Here is a 14,897-nt window from a genome sequence, read left to right as displayed (position 1 = left end):
TTAATTGTAGTGTTGTAAGAGTTTTAGATTCGAAGTGACAGACCCTCTGCAGCGGCGTTCACGATACAAGGTGCTATATGAAGTGGTAGTCTTCTGATGTACTTTTTTTATAATTTGTGATTTTTTTTAAAAACAATAGCAATGTGTGTGAGACTCGCTATAGCAGGTGTCATGAAGGAATGCCAGTGCCCTGCAGCTCTTTAAGCTCTGCCATTGCCCAGCTGCTATTTAAAGACTGCAAAACAATTCCCTCGCCATATAAAGACACTGATGCTCGACAGTAAAAGCCAATGGCAGGGCCGGTGTGTTTAATAAAGCTGCCTGAGGCAAGGCATATTTTTGCTGGCCATTTCGATATCCCTGCTAAGTATGAGATGATAACAAAAGAATGACTTGACATCTAAACTGCTTTCAGTGTCAGTGGTCAAGCAGAGATCATTCCCAAAGCCAGTGCTTATGGTGGGCTCCATAGTGGCACTTCCCCATTCTGCCCTTTATTATACCATAGAGCCATTACCAACCCACATTTAGTAATTCCTCACAGGTGGTGCAGTGGTAGTGCTGCTGCTTTGCAGTAAGGAGACTGTGGAAGATTGGGGGTTCGCTTCCTGGTTCCTCCCTGTGTGGATAGCACTTTGAGTACTGAGAAAAGCGCTATATAAATGTAATGAATTATTATTATTAAATAATTGTGTCTTTTCACCAAGCTTTTCCAATTCCAAGGTAGATCCCCATACCCTACCACCCCCTTAACCCCCTATCTCCAAAATAGTTTCTATATATATCAGAGCGCTTTATTCTTCCAAGGGTGACCCCCGACCCTTTCTTCACCTCTGAAGATATCGTAATATCGGTGTTGTATCTACACCATTAATCGTTGGATTGAGAAAGTCTTCAGACCCCTTCACGTCTTTCATATTTTTGTTATGTTGCGACCTTGTGTTCAAATGCCCAGAAGTGGAGTATACTTCACTTACAGTATATAGACATAATCCAACAGTGGAGTTTCTTCCTGAAGAGCACATCACAGACAATGTCTCCATCTGCCCAATTTCCTACACTCTTTAAGAGTAAGGTGCCAAAGCAGCTCTTCAGCACGATGCCATAGGGGAACCATTTCTGGCTTTCCCAAAGAACCATCCACACAAAGGCTCCAGAAAGAACCTTATATTTCTATCCCTAACGTGTTCCGTGAATAATCATGAACAGATAATATAACACATTAGTGACTCTTCTCACATACAATCCTACCAGCTAAGTTCAAGTTTTTTGATCTTCCATCTCCAGCTGCACTCTTAAAAGTCAAGGTGCCAGGGTGTTTTTTTAGAACAATGCCATAGGGGCAACCATTTTTGGTTCCTAAAAGACCCATTCATATGAAGGTTCCAGAAAGACCCTTTTATTTATTTAGATCCATAACAGGCTCCACACAGTCAGTAACCCTGAGTAGATGGTAACAGATTTGTGAAATAGCAATGGCTCCCGATTTTTAAAAGACTCGCTGCATACGTACAGTAATGCAGGCTAAGATCAGGTCTTCTTGATCTCTTATGTCCTGTTCAGTGGCTTACCATTAAAGATTTCAATTTCTTTGTACATACAGAATGTCTATCAAAGAAGAAAGAACCAACGTCACATGCAAAGAACCCGTCCCACAATGCAATGGTGCTTTGTCAAGCAATGGAGCTACAAGGAACCACACAACCCAGTGAAAAACCAGAAAATGCCATTATGGATAACCTGCTGTACATTAAAGGTGTCTGTTTTGTCCACATATTAGGAACCTTTTCAAACCCAAAGTCCTGATCTCATATGCAAAGAACCAGTAAAAGCTCCTCAAGTAGCCACACAGTCCAGTGCCATGGAAGAAGTAACTGCTCTTTTTAAGAGTGTAACATGCATGAGCGAGTGGAGCAGCAGGCCCTCCTTCAATGCCCATCCACGCTTGGTCCTTGTGTCTGTTGGTCATTTGGTCAGAAGCTACATTCTCCTAGACCACCATGGCTGTGGTGACTGGCAGGGTCCTGTCAGGCTCTAACCTGCTTTTGGCTTCCATAGATTAATTCTGACTCCCTCCAGTACTGGTATAGTGTCCCCCCTAAATTGCTCAGTGATTGTAGTCTCACTGTCTCACGTTCATAAACATTTCAGGACATGTACTTCAGCCCTATTAGAGCTCCACTCCATTGGAGAGGTTGTCGCTTTAATATACGTCAGTGATAGTTCTGGTTACACTATGGCTAGGATTACGGTTTAGAGAGGGTTATCTGACTCAAGAAATCCAGGTGACCAAAACCTGCAAGCCAATTGGCTGGAGCTACTGAACCGTAAAGCTGTGGAGGTCTGCACACCTAAGCCAGTCGCCTCTCTGGTAAAGGCTGTATGTCTCTCTCTCTCTCAATCTCTCTCACTCTTCTGCTCTCAATCTCTCTCTCTCTTTCTCTCCCTCTCTCAGTCTCTCTCTGTCTCTCTCACTCTCTCCCTCCCTCTCTCCCTCTTTCAATCTCTCTCTTTCTCTCCCTCTCTCAATCTCTCTCTCTTTCTCTCTCTCTCTTAATCTCTCTCTCCCTCTCTCTCTCAATATCTCTCTCTCTCTCACTCTTCCACTCTCAATCTCTCGCTCTCTTTCTCTCCCTCTCTCAATCTCTCTCTCTCTCCGTCTCTCAGTCTCTCTCAATCTCTCCCTCTCTCAATCTCTCTCTCTTTCTCTCCCTCTCTCTCTCTTTCTCTCCCTCTCTCAATCTCTCTTTCTCCCTCTCTCAGTCTCTCTCTCTTATCTCTCACTCACTCACTCACTCACTCACTCACTCACTCACCCACTCTCTCACTCTCTCTCTCTCTCTCTCTCTCTCTCTCTCTCTCTCTCTCTCTCTCTCACTCTCTCCCTCTCTCAATCTCTCTCTCTCTTTCTCCCTCTCTCGGTCTCTCAATCTTCTTCTCTCAATCTCTCTCTCCCTCTCTCAATCTCTCACTCACTCACTCTCTCGCTCTCTCTCTGTCTGTCTCCCTCTCTCAATCTCTCTCTCTTTCTCCCTCTCTCAGTCTCTCTCTTTCTCTCCCTCTCTCAATCTCTCACTCACTCACTCTCTCGCTCTCTCTCTGTCTGTCTCCCTCTCTCAATCTCCCTCTTTCTCTCCCTCTCTCAATCTCTCTCACTCTCTCAATCTCTCACTCACTCACTCTCTCACTCTCTCTCTGTCTGTCTCACTCTCTCCCTCTCTCAATCTCTCTCTCTTTCTCCCTCTCTCAGTCTCTCTCTCTCTTTCTCCCCCTCTCTCTCTCCCTCTCTCAATCTCTCTCACTCACTCTCTCGCTCTCTCTCCCTCTCTCAATCTCTCTCTCGCTCTCTCTCTGTCTCTCTCTCCCTCTCTCAATCTCTCTCTCTTTCTCCCTCTCTCAGTCTCTCTCTCTCTTTCTCCCCCTCTCTCTCTCCCTCTCTCAATCTCTCTCACTCTCTCTCTCTCTCTCTCTTTCTCTCTCTCTCTCAGTCTCTCTCTCTTATCTCTCTTTTCTCTCTCTGTCTCTCTCCCAGCCAGTCACAGTTGTCCCTGTGCTAAAAACACTTCATTTTTCAACTAGTGATTGAACTTTGTAATTTCCTTGGCACACGGGCATCATCATCCCAAAGGCAGTCCGACACCTGCCCCATTCCTTCATTTCAGCCTCATCTCCTGAAGGCTCTGAGCGCATCTGCTGTGATGTATTGCGGTGTGGATCGACGAGCTTGCTTACCATCGCGTTCTCGTCCGAGGTACTGGAGGGTGGGGTCACCCCCAATCCGCCCCGGTGGGTCCCCGTGCCCTTCCCATGCTTAGTGGCCGGTAATGGCACCAGTGGCTGCACCGCCTAGGCGAGCTCTTGTGCGGCTGGCTTTCGTGACAGCGCATTAACGGCGCTGCTTGTTCTAACTTGTAATCACGTCCGTCTGCGCTCTAATCAGCGCGTCCTCCACAGCGAGCGCGATCCTCATTACAGAGGGGAAGCTGACACCTTGTTATAAAAATGCAAATGAAGCGAAGTCCTGAAAGAAATAGTTCATCTCTCTTGTGTTCCCCTGCCAGGCCCGTGCCGACTCCTCTGATGTCATTATGGCTGTGCAGAGCCGTGAAATTGCCTATTGTTTAAACAGGCAAATGACAGCGCACTTCCAAACATTATCTAATTGCAGTGTAATGTATTTAAACCCAACTTCGCTCTTTCATTTCTCAGATCATTTCAAAATGTGACACTAATTTTTATTTCTCCTTGGCAGCGCCGCCGTCTCCGGGGAGTCGCAGGGTCGAGTTTCCGAGTGGCTCACGCCGAGACACGCGCCATACCGCCAGACCCGCAGTGTTGTGACCGGTCGTAAAATTGCAGGTTACCGACTCCGTGATTACCACGACAATTAGCGAACATCAAGACCCAGAGGCACTCGCTTTTGAATAGTCTCAGTCTAATTGACTGAGAGTAGTTTTAACACCGGGTGGCACAGAAGCGCACCATTCGTAATAGTGTGGTGGTGTTACCGGAGCGAAACGTGGCAAAGGAGGCCAGAGCAGTGAAGAGGGGCAGTGCCATGTTTGAGCTGACATCAGAGAGCAGAGGTACCTGGGGCATTGTTGAAGAACGTGTGGAAAATCACACGTTTTAGAGACTGATGCATGACAGAGTAATGCACGGCGCTGTTTAAAAATAGAGACAAGAGAGAATGAGCCACCAAGCTGGCATCTGCCGGTGTCACTACAGAGTGCCAGCTACGAGCTGTGTGTTTGTGTTTAGTGGGCGGAACAGATGGCAGTTTAGAGCTTGTGGTTATGTTAGCAGTTCAATAGTAGACAAGGGCACGTGTCCACTTTTCAAAGGGTTACTTTAAATGGTCTATTTAAGAAGGATTGGACAATGCTAATTGGTTACTTAGAATTGACGCTACGTCCTCACTGAGAGGGGCTGGGCAGTCGGTTTACTCCATAAGCACTTGACTCAAAGTTTGGGTACATTCTCAGTAACAGGATCTGGGCAGGTGTTGAGGTAGGCTGAAATTCACTAGTAGTACCTCTTCCAATTGTTATCTGGAGTACCGGCACCTTTTCAAAGCTTCATGGGACCCTCTGTAACATTAACATGGCACTCGAAACTTCACGTGGGGATGGGGGAACTCACCTTTCGACACTCCCCTGTCCTTCAATTGAATGTTTTTGTATTGCAACTTTCAAAGTTTCATGGGGGACCTACTTTAGAGTACTACCACCTTTTCTTACAGTTACAGTGTTTCACATTGCTCAAAGTTACACAAGGGACCCCACCAGCCCTGCTCTGTTCCACAGTCAAAGGATATTGGGATGTGGCACTCGAAGCTTCAGAAAACTCCCTAAACTCCCACCTAAAGTAATTGGCACTCTTTCTGAGCAGCCCACCTAGAGTAATTGTACCCCTTGTTATCATTGCATCGCTCGAAGATACTTGGGGAACCCCACCATCAACTGCTCCGTTACATAATCAAATGATACTATAATGTGACACTCAAAGCTTCACATGGATTGGGGGAAACTCCCTAAACACCCACCTGTCTTCTCGATCAAATATTTTTGTATGGCAGCGATTGATGCCTCATGGGTGACCCACCTAAAGTAAATGGCATCCTTTCTTACCGTTACAGAGTATTGCATCACTTGCAGAAACACAGGGGACCCCACCAGCCGCACTCTGTTCCTCGATCGAATGTTATTGTAATGTGGCACCTGAAGCTTAAAAGGAGACTGGGGAAGCCCCCCTCTTCAACACCTTCTTTGCTGCTTAAATTGAATCCTTTTATATTGCAGCACTCAAAGTTTCATGGACCCTGCCTAGAGGACTGGCACCTTTTCTCACCAGTACAATGTATTGTGTTGCTCAAAGTCACATGGGAGACCCCACCAGCCCTGCCCCATTCCTTGATCAAATATTATAGTAATGTGGCACTCGAAGGTTCATGGTAAAAGGGGAATACCCCCTCAACACCCCCCCCCCCCTTACCCTTCGATTGAATGTTCTTGTATTGCAACTTTCAAAGTTGCACGGGGGATCTACTGTAGAGTACTGCCACCTTTCCTCATAGTTACAGTGCATCACATTACTCAAAGTTACAAGGGGGTCCCCACCAGCCCTGCTCTGTTCCACAGGCAAATGATATTGCAATTTGGTACTCAAAACTTCAGAGGGATTGGGGGAAACTCCCTAAAGTCCCACCTAAAGTAATTGGCACTCTTTCTGAGCGGCCCACCTATTATTGTACCCCTTGTTATCATTGCATCACTCAAAGTTACATGGGGAACCCCACCAGCAACCGCTCTGTTACAAAATCAAATGACACCATAATGTGACACTCAAAGCTTCAGAGGGATTGGGGAAAACTCCCTAAAGTCCCACCTAAAGTAATTGGGACTCTTTCTGAGCAGCCCACCTAGAATAATTGTACCCCTTGTTATCATTGCATCACTCAAAGTTACATGGGGAACCCCACCAGCAACCGCTCTGTTACATAATCAAATGATATTATAATGTGACACTCAAAGCTTCACAAGAATTGGGGAAAACTCCCTAAAGTCCCACCTAAAGTAATTGGCACTCTTTCTGAGAGGCCCACCTATTATTGTACCCCTTGTTATCATTGCATCACTCACAGTTACATGGGGAACCCCACCAGCAACCGCTCTGTTACAAAATCAAATGACACCATAATGTGACACTCAAAGCTTCAGAGGGATTGGGGAAAACTCCCTAAAAGTCCCACCTAAAGTAATTGGGACTCTTTCTGAGCGGCCCACCTAGAATAATTGTACCCCTTGTTATCATTGCATCACTCAAAGTTACATGGGGAACCCCACCAGCAACCGCTCTGTTACATAATCAAATGATTTTATAATGTGACACTCAAAGCTTCACAAGGATTGGGGAAAACTCCCTAAAAGTCCCACCTAAAGTAATTGACACTCTTTCTGAGCAGCACACCTATTGTACCCCTTGTTATCATTGAATCTCTCAAAGTTACATGGGGAACCCCACCAACAACCGCTCTGTTATAAAATCAAATGATATTATAATGTGACACTCAAAGCTTCACAAGGATTGGGGAAAACTCCCTAAAAGTCCCACCTAAAGTAATTGACACTCTTTCTGAGCAGCACACCTATTGTATCCCTTGTTATCATTGCATCTCTCAAAGTTACATGGGGAACCCCACCAGCAACCGCTCTGTTACAAAATCAAATGATATTATAATGTGACACTCAAAGCTTCACAAGGATTGGGAAAAACTCCCTAAAGTCTCACCTCTCTTCACAATCAAATGTTTTTGTATGGCAGCGATTGATGCCTCATGGGCGACCCACCTAAAGTAAATGGCACCCTTTCTTACTGTTACAGAGTTTTAATTCCCTTGCAGGTACACTGCTTCGTTCCTAGATTGAATGTTATTGTAATGTGTCACTTGAAGCTTAATAAGGGCATTGGGGAAAACACCTCTTTTGCTGCTCAACTGAATGTTTTTATATTGCAGCACTCAAAGTTTCACGGACCCTACCTGGACTACTGGTACATTTTCTCACCATTACAGTGTATTGTGTTGCTTGAAGTTACATGGGGGACCCCCACCAGCCCTACTCCATTCCTTGACCAAACGTTATTGTAATGTGGCACTCGAAAGGTTCATGGTAAATGGGGGATTCCCCCTCAACACCCCCCACCGCTCTTATAGCTCTCGAAGTTCCACAAGGGTCCTATTTAGAGCACTGGATCCTTTTCTTACTGTTACAGAGTATTGCATCACTTGCAGGTACATGGGGGACCCCACCAGCCCAGCTCCATTCCTATTCTATTTTTTGGTTGATTGTGCTAAATGGGACGCCAGGTTGGCACATCACATTTTCTTTGGTTCTTCTGGTCCTTACTTACTGCCGCCACCCTCCACAATATATAGAAACGAAATAACCAACAATGTTAACATTAAAAATCAACAAAATTAACCTAAATGAAAAGTCTGAACCCCAACCAGGGGGGAGAACCCTGGTGGTGACTGGCAGGTGTCCCTGCCTGTTGGTGGAAGGGGGACTACCCGCAAAACACAGGAAACATAACGCATGCAGCTTGTATACTTAGAACCAAAAAATAAAGAAAGATGCACGTCATCAACATAAGGAGAGTCAAAAATGAACAGAAACACGAATTTGAACCCCAGCCAAGTGAGGGACCCCGACTGAGACATGACACTCCTTTAATTAGATGTCCCCCGAGACATGTGACTGGGTGAGACGGGGCTATTCTGGACCTCACTGGGCAGTCAGGCAGGACTTAAATGGCTGTTCTGGACCTCACTGGGTGGTCTCTGCTGCCAAGCACTTCCACTTCCTCCTCTCATTTGGACATTTCAAGCTCTCATCTGTGAAAGAGGAGAATTTGCTCTGAGAAAATTCCTCCTCCATTGTTTCCAGGATTTTTCCCGGGCTCCCATTTTGGAGATCGCAGGCATTTCCACTAACGTGAACCGTCTTGAGGTCCATGTTTTCCTGTTCACGCCGGACTGACCAGGACCACATTTAAACCTGATGTGTAAAGCAGGCTAACTGCTGCAAGGCCTAATTACCATTTGCCTTCATAATGGATTTCTCCTCTCAATTGGCACTTTTATTAAATTGCTATTTATGGCCTCTAATGTGAGAGGCGTCCTCTTAAGCTACATTGTGGACAAAATCAATTACATTTTCAATTATTCTTAACTCAATCACCTCTTTAATCACTTGAATTACGGTGGTCACAATCCCTGTGAGAGACAGGTGGACCCTCAACGCTGCTCTTTCAGTGGTCAGTCTGTTTGATACCATTAGCAGCACACACTCCCCCCCGCCCCACCACCACCCCATAAGTCTCTAAACACTCATCTCATTTCACACTTCTCCTAAAGAGACCCCACAGGGTGCCAAGTAGCCCAGGGCACAAGCCAATTGTGTAAAAAGCTTATGCATGAGAAGAGACTTTATCTATCTGTTTAAACAAATTGGGGTCTTTATTTGCCCCCGTTATGTCACTTGTAAAGTGAACTTGTCACAGCGCTCGGCAAAGAGCACTATACAAAAATAACCTGAACTTGGCGTGAACAGCTCATCACCGGCATTGATGGCCAATATCTGCAGAGTCCTCCCACCAGGTGAAAGGCGGCCATTGGCACAGCAGGCATTACATGTGCAGAGTTACCGAAATGGGCAGATACAGGCAAACGTGTACCACCCACAAAGATGACACTGGGCAAAGTCGTGTACAAGAAATTGTGACATCACCATCAACGGTAGCTTATGAATATGAAGAAGAGTCCACATTGGGCTCTGCACTTCCCAGGCTTTATCACAGCAATGTCCACCCTGCTGCCCACAACTCACCTTCTGTGACTGCACATTTACATTTATTTGCTTAGTAGATGCTTTTATCCAAAGCAACTTACAAAAGAGGTCGATGTTGTCAAGTAAACATCACTCTGGGGGACTAATTGGGAACAAGTGTGACAGGACAAGGGTACAAAATTGATTGTCACAAGTGAGGAACACAGAATTGAACACAAGCGAGTTGTGCTTCCATAGTAACAAGAACCTACCAGAGCCATCCTCGAGTTGAAAATTCACAGGACAAGAGAGTCTTCAAACGTTTCTTCTGCACATTGAGGGAGTCAGCTCGTTCCACCAGCTAGGAGTGACAGCTGAAGAGTCTGGATTGAGACGTGAAACCATGCAAAGGTCGCATCTCCAGCAGATCCCAGTGGTCGAGAAGGAGAAAAAGACCTCATAAGTGTCTCCATATACAGTATATAGTTTGTCAACGAAAGGACATATTACCAGCCCCACAGCTGCTGGAACCCCTAACCCCCCACCATCCTGCCCAACATCCAGTCCATGCAAGCATTGAACAGAGTAGGAGCAAAAACAGACCCCTGACAAACCCCAGAATCAACTGGGAAGAACGCAGAAGTTCTGCCTCCACCCTGCACAGCATGCACAGTACCAGTGTACAGGCCGGCCATGATATCGAGCAACTTTGAGGGGATCCCACAAAGTCTCAGGATGTCCCACAGTGCAGCTCAAGCAACTAAGTCAAATGCTTTACGAAAATCGACAAAGAGGGCAAAGAAACCCTGCCGATATTCGTGTTTGCCCTCAATGAGAGCCCTCTGTACCAGTAGTACCAGTATAAGGGTGATGAATGACTTCTTAAGAGTAAAACCAGACTGCTCTGGTCGCTGGTAGGTGAGCAAGTGATCCACATTCAGAAAAAACAAAAAATAATAAAGTTTAAGAAATTGTAACAGATTCTATAGTTGCCTCCACCGATATTCATCCTAGTGATCTCCATTTTACCAAAGTCCCTTTTCCTCTGATGACCTCTTCGCTGGTGTATTTCACCAAAGCCCACTCTTTTCATGTCTTATTTTTTTCACCTAAAGTCTGTTCTCCTAGTCCACCCATCTATTTTTAACCTCCCTTTCCGAAATTGGTGGTCTTTCTTATCAGCCCTCGATGGCAGCCCACCTCTAAGCACACACTTCCATGTTGTCAATTCATGCCGTCTTCGACTGAATCCCTATTATTTCTGCATGGTGATTGCCCACTCCAGTGATATCCACTATTTGGATGCCATTTTGTGGATTTGCCCTCATCTGAGATCCACATAGCTGTTGTAAATGTTAGTAACGTCCATTCCACTGAAAAAAATCTGTGCTAATATCTGCTCTGCTAATATCCTCACAGCTCACTAACGAAGTCTACTGCTGTGGATCAATGTCCACTTTCAGAATTTCCTCCCTCATGATAGCCAGTCCTGCAATGGCCTGTCACCCTGTCCAGGTGCTGTTCCTGATTTGTGCCAGACTACTCCTGGGTCCAGGGTCCAGCTGTCCCATGCCTTTAGGAAAATGGACAGATGAATTGATGATACCTAGTCCTCAATCAGATCTAGTCTCTGTTGATGTCCCCTCCACTGATGTCCACTCTGTATTTACCTTTCATGTCATTTTCTAAAGATGATGTGAACCTCCAAGGTGGGCACCCCAACCTGGCACAGACAGACGCAGAGGCACAAGTGCAAAACACACAGGACTTTTAATTTTCTTTCCCCTTGTGGAATACGTCTTCCCCATCTCCCACAACCCAAACACAGCCCCCAAGCACTGCATACAATCTACAAATCTCTTCTTCTCTCTCTCTTCTCCTCCACTCCTCCTGGCAAGCTTCATCTCCCTCCTCCCGACTCTGGCTCACCGAGTAATGTCTGCTGGCCCCTTTTATAAGGCACCCAGAAGTGCTCCAGGTGTTTGTAGACACTTTTCTGGCAGCACCCCCTGGTGGTGCCCACGGATTCCAACAGGGCTGTATCCAACTCCCATGGAGTCCTGCGGTAGTCCAAGGCACCACTGCAACCCAGGGGGGCTGCCACCTAGCGCTCCAGGGGAGGTAATGTTCTCGCCACATATCCTCCCCTGGTCCTTCCATCGTGAAGGCGTCCCGGCCAGGCAAGGTTCCAAGCCATCTACCACAATGTCCTCTCATTTGAAATCCTCACTACTGATGACCAATGTATTAGCTTCAGTTTTATCGATCATCTCAGCTTCTCTAACCTATCAGTCCTAATGATGCCCTATCAGATGATACCCACTCCTTTGGTATCAAATCTTCCCTGCTGATGACCATTCCATAGACATTAAATCTAAAGATGTTGTTTCAGCTAATATCTCTTCCATTTTATCAGTTCAAATGAGGTCGTCTCAGATCTCTTTCTTTCCTTTGATGTGAAATCTAATGATGGTTCTCTCAGACTGGATTCAATTAATTGACATCATTTTTACTGAGTTTTTCTCCACTGATATCATCCCTAATGATAAGCTCTGAGATGATGGTCATTCCTTTCATATCACTTCTAATGATGTCTTTTCACCTGATGTCCATTCCTTTGATGTCAAATCTAATCATGTCCCATTAGTTGATGTCCACTGCATGAGTGGCCACTCTAAAGATGTCTTTTCAGATGATGTCTTTTCCATTCACAACTGTGCAAATGGTTCAGATTCAACTGATTTCCATTCCAAATCATCCATCCATCCATCTCACTAACCCTCTTAATCAGGTGGAATCACAGGACAGCAGGAGCCTATCCCAGCAGTCACCAGGCACAAGGCAAGAACAATACCTTTTTAGGGTGCCAGTTGATCAAAGGGTGAATACACTCCAACAGACACTGGCCAGTTTACAGTCTCCAGCCCACCTAGTCTGCATATCTTTGGAATATGGGAGGAAACCGAAGCACCTGGAGAAAAGTCATCTGGGAGAACATGCAAACTCCAAGGAAGGAGTATCAGGGACGTGAACCCCAGTCTCCCATTGTGAAGCAGCAGGGTTATCACTGTGCCACCATGCCATCCATTTTAATCATATCAGTTGCAATGATGTCCTGTCAGCTGATGTCAAATCTAATGATGTCCTCTCATGTAATGATGTAAACTTTTTGATGTAAACTCTAATGACATCTTCCGTGCTGATGTCCATTCTAGTGATATTAGTTCTAATGATGTCCTCTCAGCTGATGCCCATTCAAAACATATAAGTTGCAATGATGCCCTGTTATTTCCTTGATGCCAAATCTAATGATACCCACTCAAAAAATTATTTTCAATTTAAACTCTAATGATCCTCTAAGCTGATGTCCATTCTGTAGATATCATTGCTAATGATGTCCTCTCAGTTGATGTCCATTCCAGTAATGTCAGTTTTTTGTTTTTCTTTTTAGTTGATACCCTGCTCCTCTTCACTCCAGGGATATCCACTTGGTGTTTGACAATTGCATTGACGTCAGCGCTATTGATTTCCATTTTGCTTGGAAACTCTAGGAAGATCCACCCACTTATCCCCAGTATATATCTCTGCTGCCCAGAGCCTCTACACTGGAGCCGCACGTAGATGGAGTTGACTCTAGTGGGAGCCAATAGAGTCTACCGTAGCTTCAGAGTTCCACCCAGTCACACTATGATTAAGATTAGGGTTGAGGGAAGGATATCTGACTCAAACAGTGATGGCTATCAGTTAAGACAACTCCATTTAGACTCTTAAAAATAATGGTTCTATAATGGCATTTTATGAAAACTTCATGTAGATGGGACCTGTGAGAACTAAAAAATGGTTCCCCCATGACATTGCCCTGAAGAACCACTCTGGCACCTTTATTTTTAAGAGGGTATAGGAGCTGCAGGGTGGATGTTCCTGGCTGCAAATAAATCAGACTCGTTTATCCAGGGCACAGTCATGAAGCAGCTGGAGCCTGTCTCAGAAGTCATTGGATGCAACGTAAGGAGAACACCTGGACACAGAAGTTCTAGGGAGGTCTGGATGGCTTTTAATGATCCTAAAGTGATCTATGATGTAATCCTGAATGTGTTTCCAGGCAAGCACTTAAAAGCACTCTACTAGCTATCTGCCCCTAGAGGTTGGAGCCTACTATAGTATAGTATAGTATAGTATAGTATAGTATAGTATAGTATAGTATAGTATAGTATAGTATAGTATAGTGTAGTGTAGTGTAGTGTAGTGTAGTGTAGTGTAGTGTAGTGCAGCCTAGTATACTATATTGTAGTAAAGTATAGTATAGCATAACATAGTAGAGTATAGTGTTGTGTCATGTAGTGCAGCCCAGTATAGTATAGTGTAGTGTAGCCTAGCATACTATTTTATAGTAAAGTATAGTATAGCATAGCATAGTATAGTATAGTGTTGTGTCGTGTAGTACAACCCAGTATAGTATAGTGCAGTGTAGCCTAGTATACTATATTATAGAAAAGTATAGTATAGTATAGCATAGCATAGTATAGTGTATCGTGTAGTGCAGCCCAGTATAGTATAGTGCAGCCTAGTATACTATATTATAGTAAAGTATAGTAGAGTAGAGTAGAGTATAGTATAGCATAGTATTGTGTTGTGCCGTGTAGTTTAGTCCAGTATAGTATATAGTATAGAAGAAACAACTGACAATGAAAGAGACAAGAAAAGAGAGGACCAGGGGAGGACAAGTGACCCCTGTGATTCACAGGACTGCACTTGACTAGACTTCACCTCACTATACTATACTATACTATACTATACTATACTATACTATACTATACTATACTATACTATACTATACTATACTATACCAGGGGTGTCAAACTCCAGGCCTGGTGGGCCGCAGTGGCTACAGGTTTTCATTGTAACCCTTTTCCTAATCAGTGAGTAGTTTTCAATGCTAATTAACTCCTTTTCCCTTCATTTCAGTAGTCCTGTTTTTAAGGATTCAGTCCTCTGAATTGATTTGTTTCTTCAATAAATGACAGCCAAACAGAAATGACACGCGAAACGAGCCAACAGATCACCAGCTAAGCTGGGACTTCAAACTCCAACCAATTTCACTCCAAACAGTCTCTTAATGAGAAGCAGATTCTTGCTGTTAATTAAGCCCTTTATTTAATTCCATGGCTTGTTGCTGCTCTCATTCTGCCACAGCAGACATTTCCAAATCTGTTGATTTTTCTGTTTTTCTAAGAACACCAACAAAATGTTTTGATGACCTGAGAGATCAACCTTACTGAGACCTTCACCTTTACTTATTTTCAGATATTGTGTGGGCACAGGTGAGCTGGTCATATGGTGGCTTGTTTGATGTCTCATTATTGTTTGGCTACTAATTAAGGAAAAAGTGATAATTAAAGGGCCTGAGTCAAGTTAATTAAAACTAAAGCAAAAGAAGTTAATTAGCAGTAAAAACGGCTCACTAATGAAGAAGATGGTTAGAATGAAAACATGCAGCCACTGCGGCCCTGGAGGACTGTGAACTATACTATACTATTGTCCTAGGTGAGTGACCATGTGCACTGCATC

This window comes from Erpetoichthys calabaricus, chromosome 9 (assembly GCF_900747795.2).
Source record: "Erpetoichthys calabaricus chromosome 9, fErpCal1.3, whole genome shotgun sequence".
Classification (NCBI taxonomy): domain Eukaryota; kingdom Metazoa; phylum Chordata; class Cladistia; order Polypteriformes; family Polypteridae; genus Erpetoichthys; species Erpetoichthys calabaricus.
The sequence above is the reverse complement of the archived record's forward strand: the minus strand, read 5'-3'. Positions refer to the sequence as shown.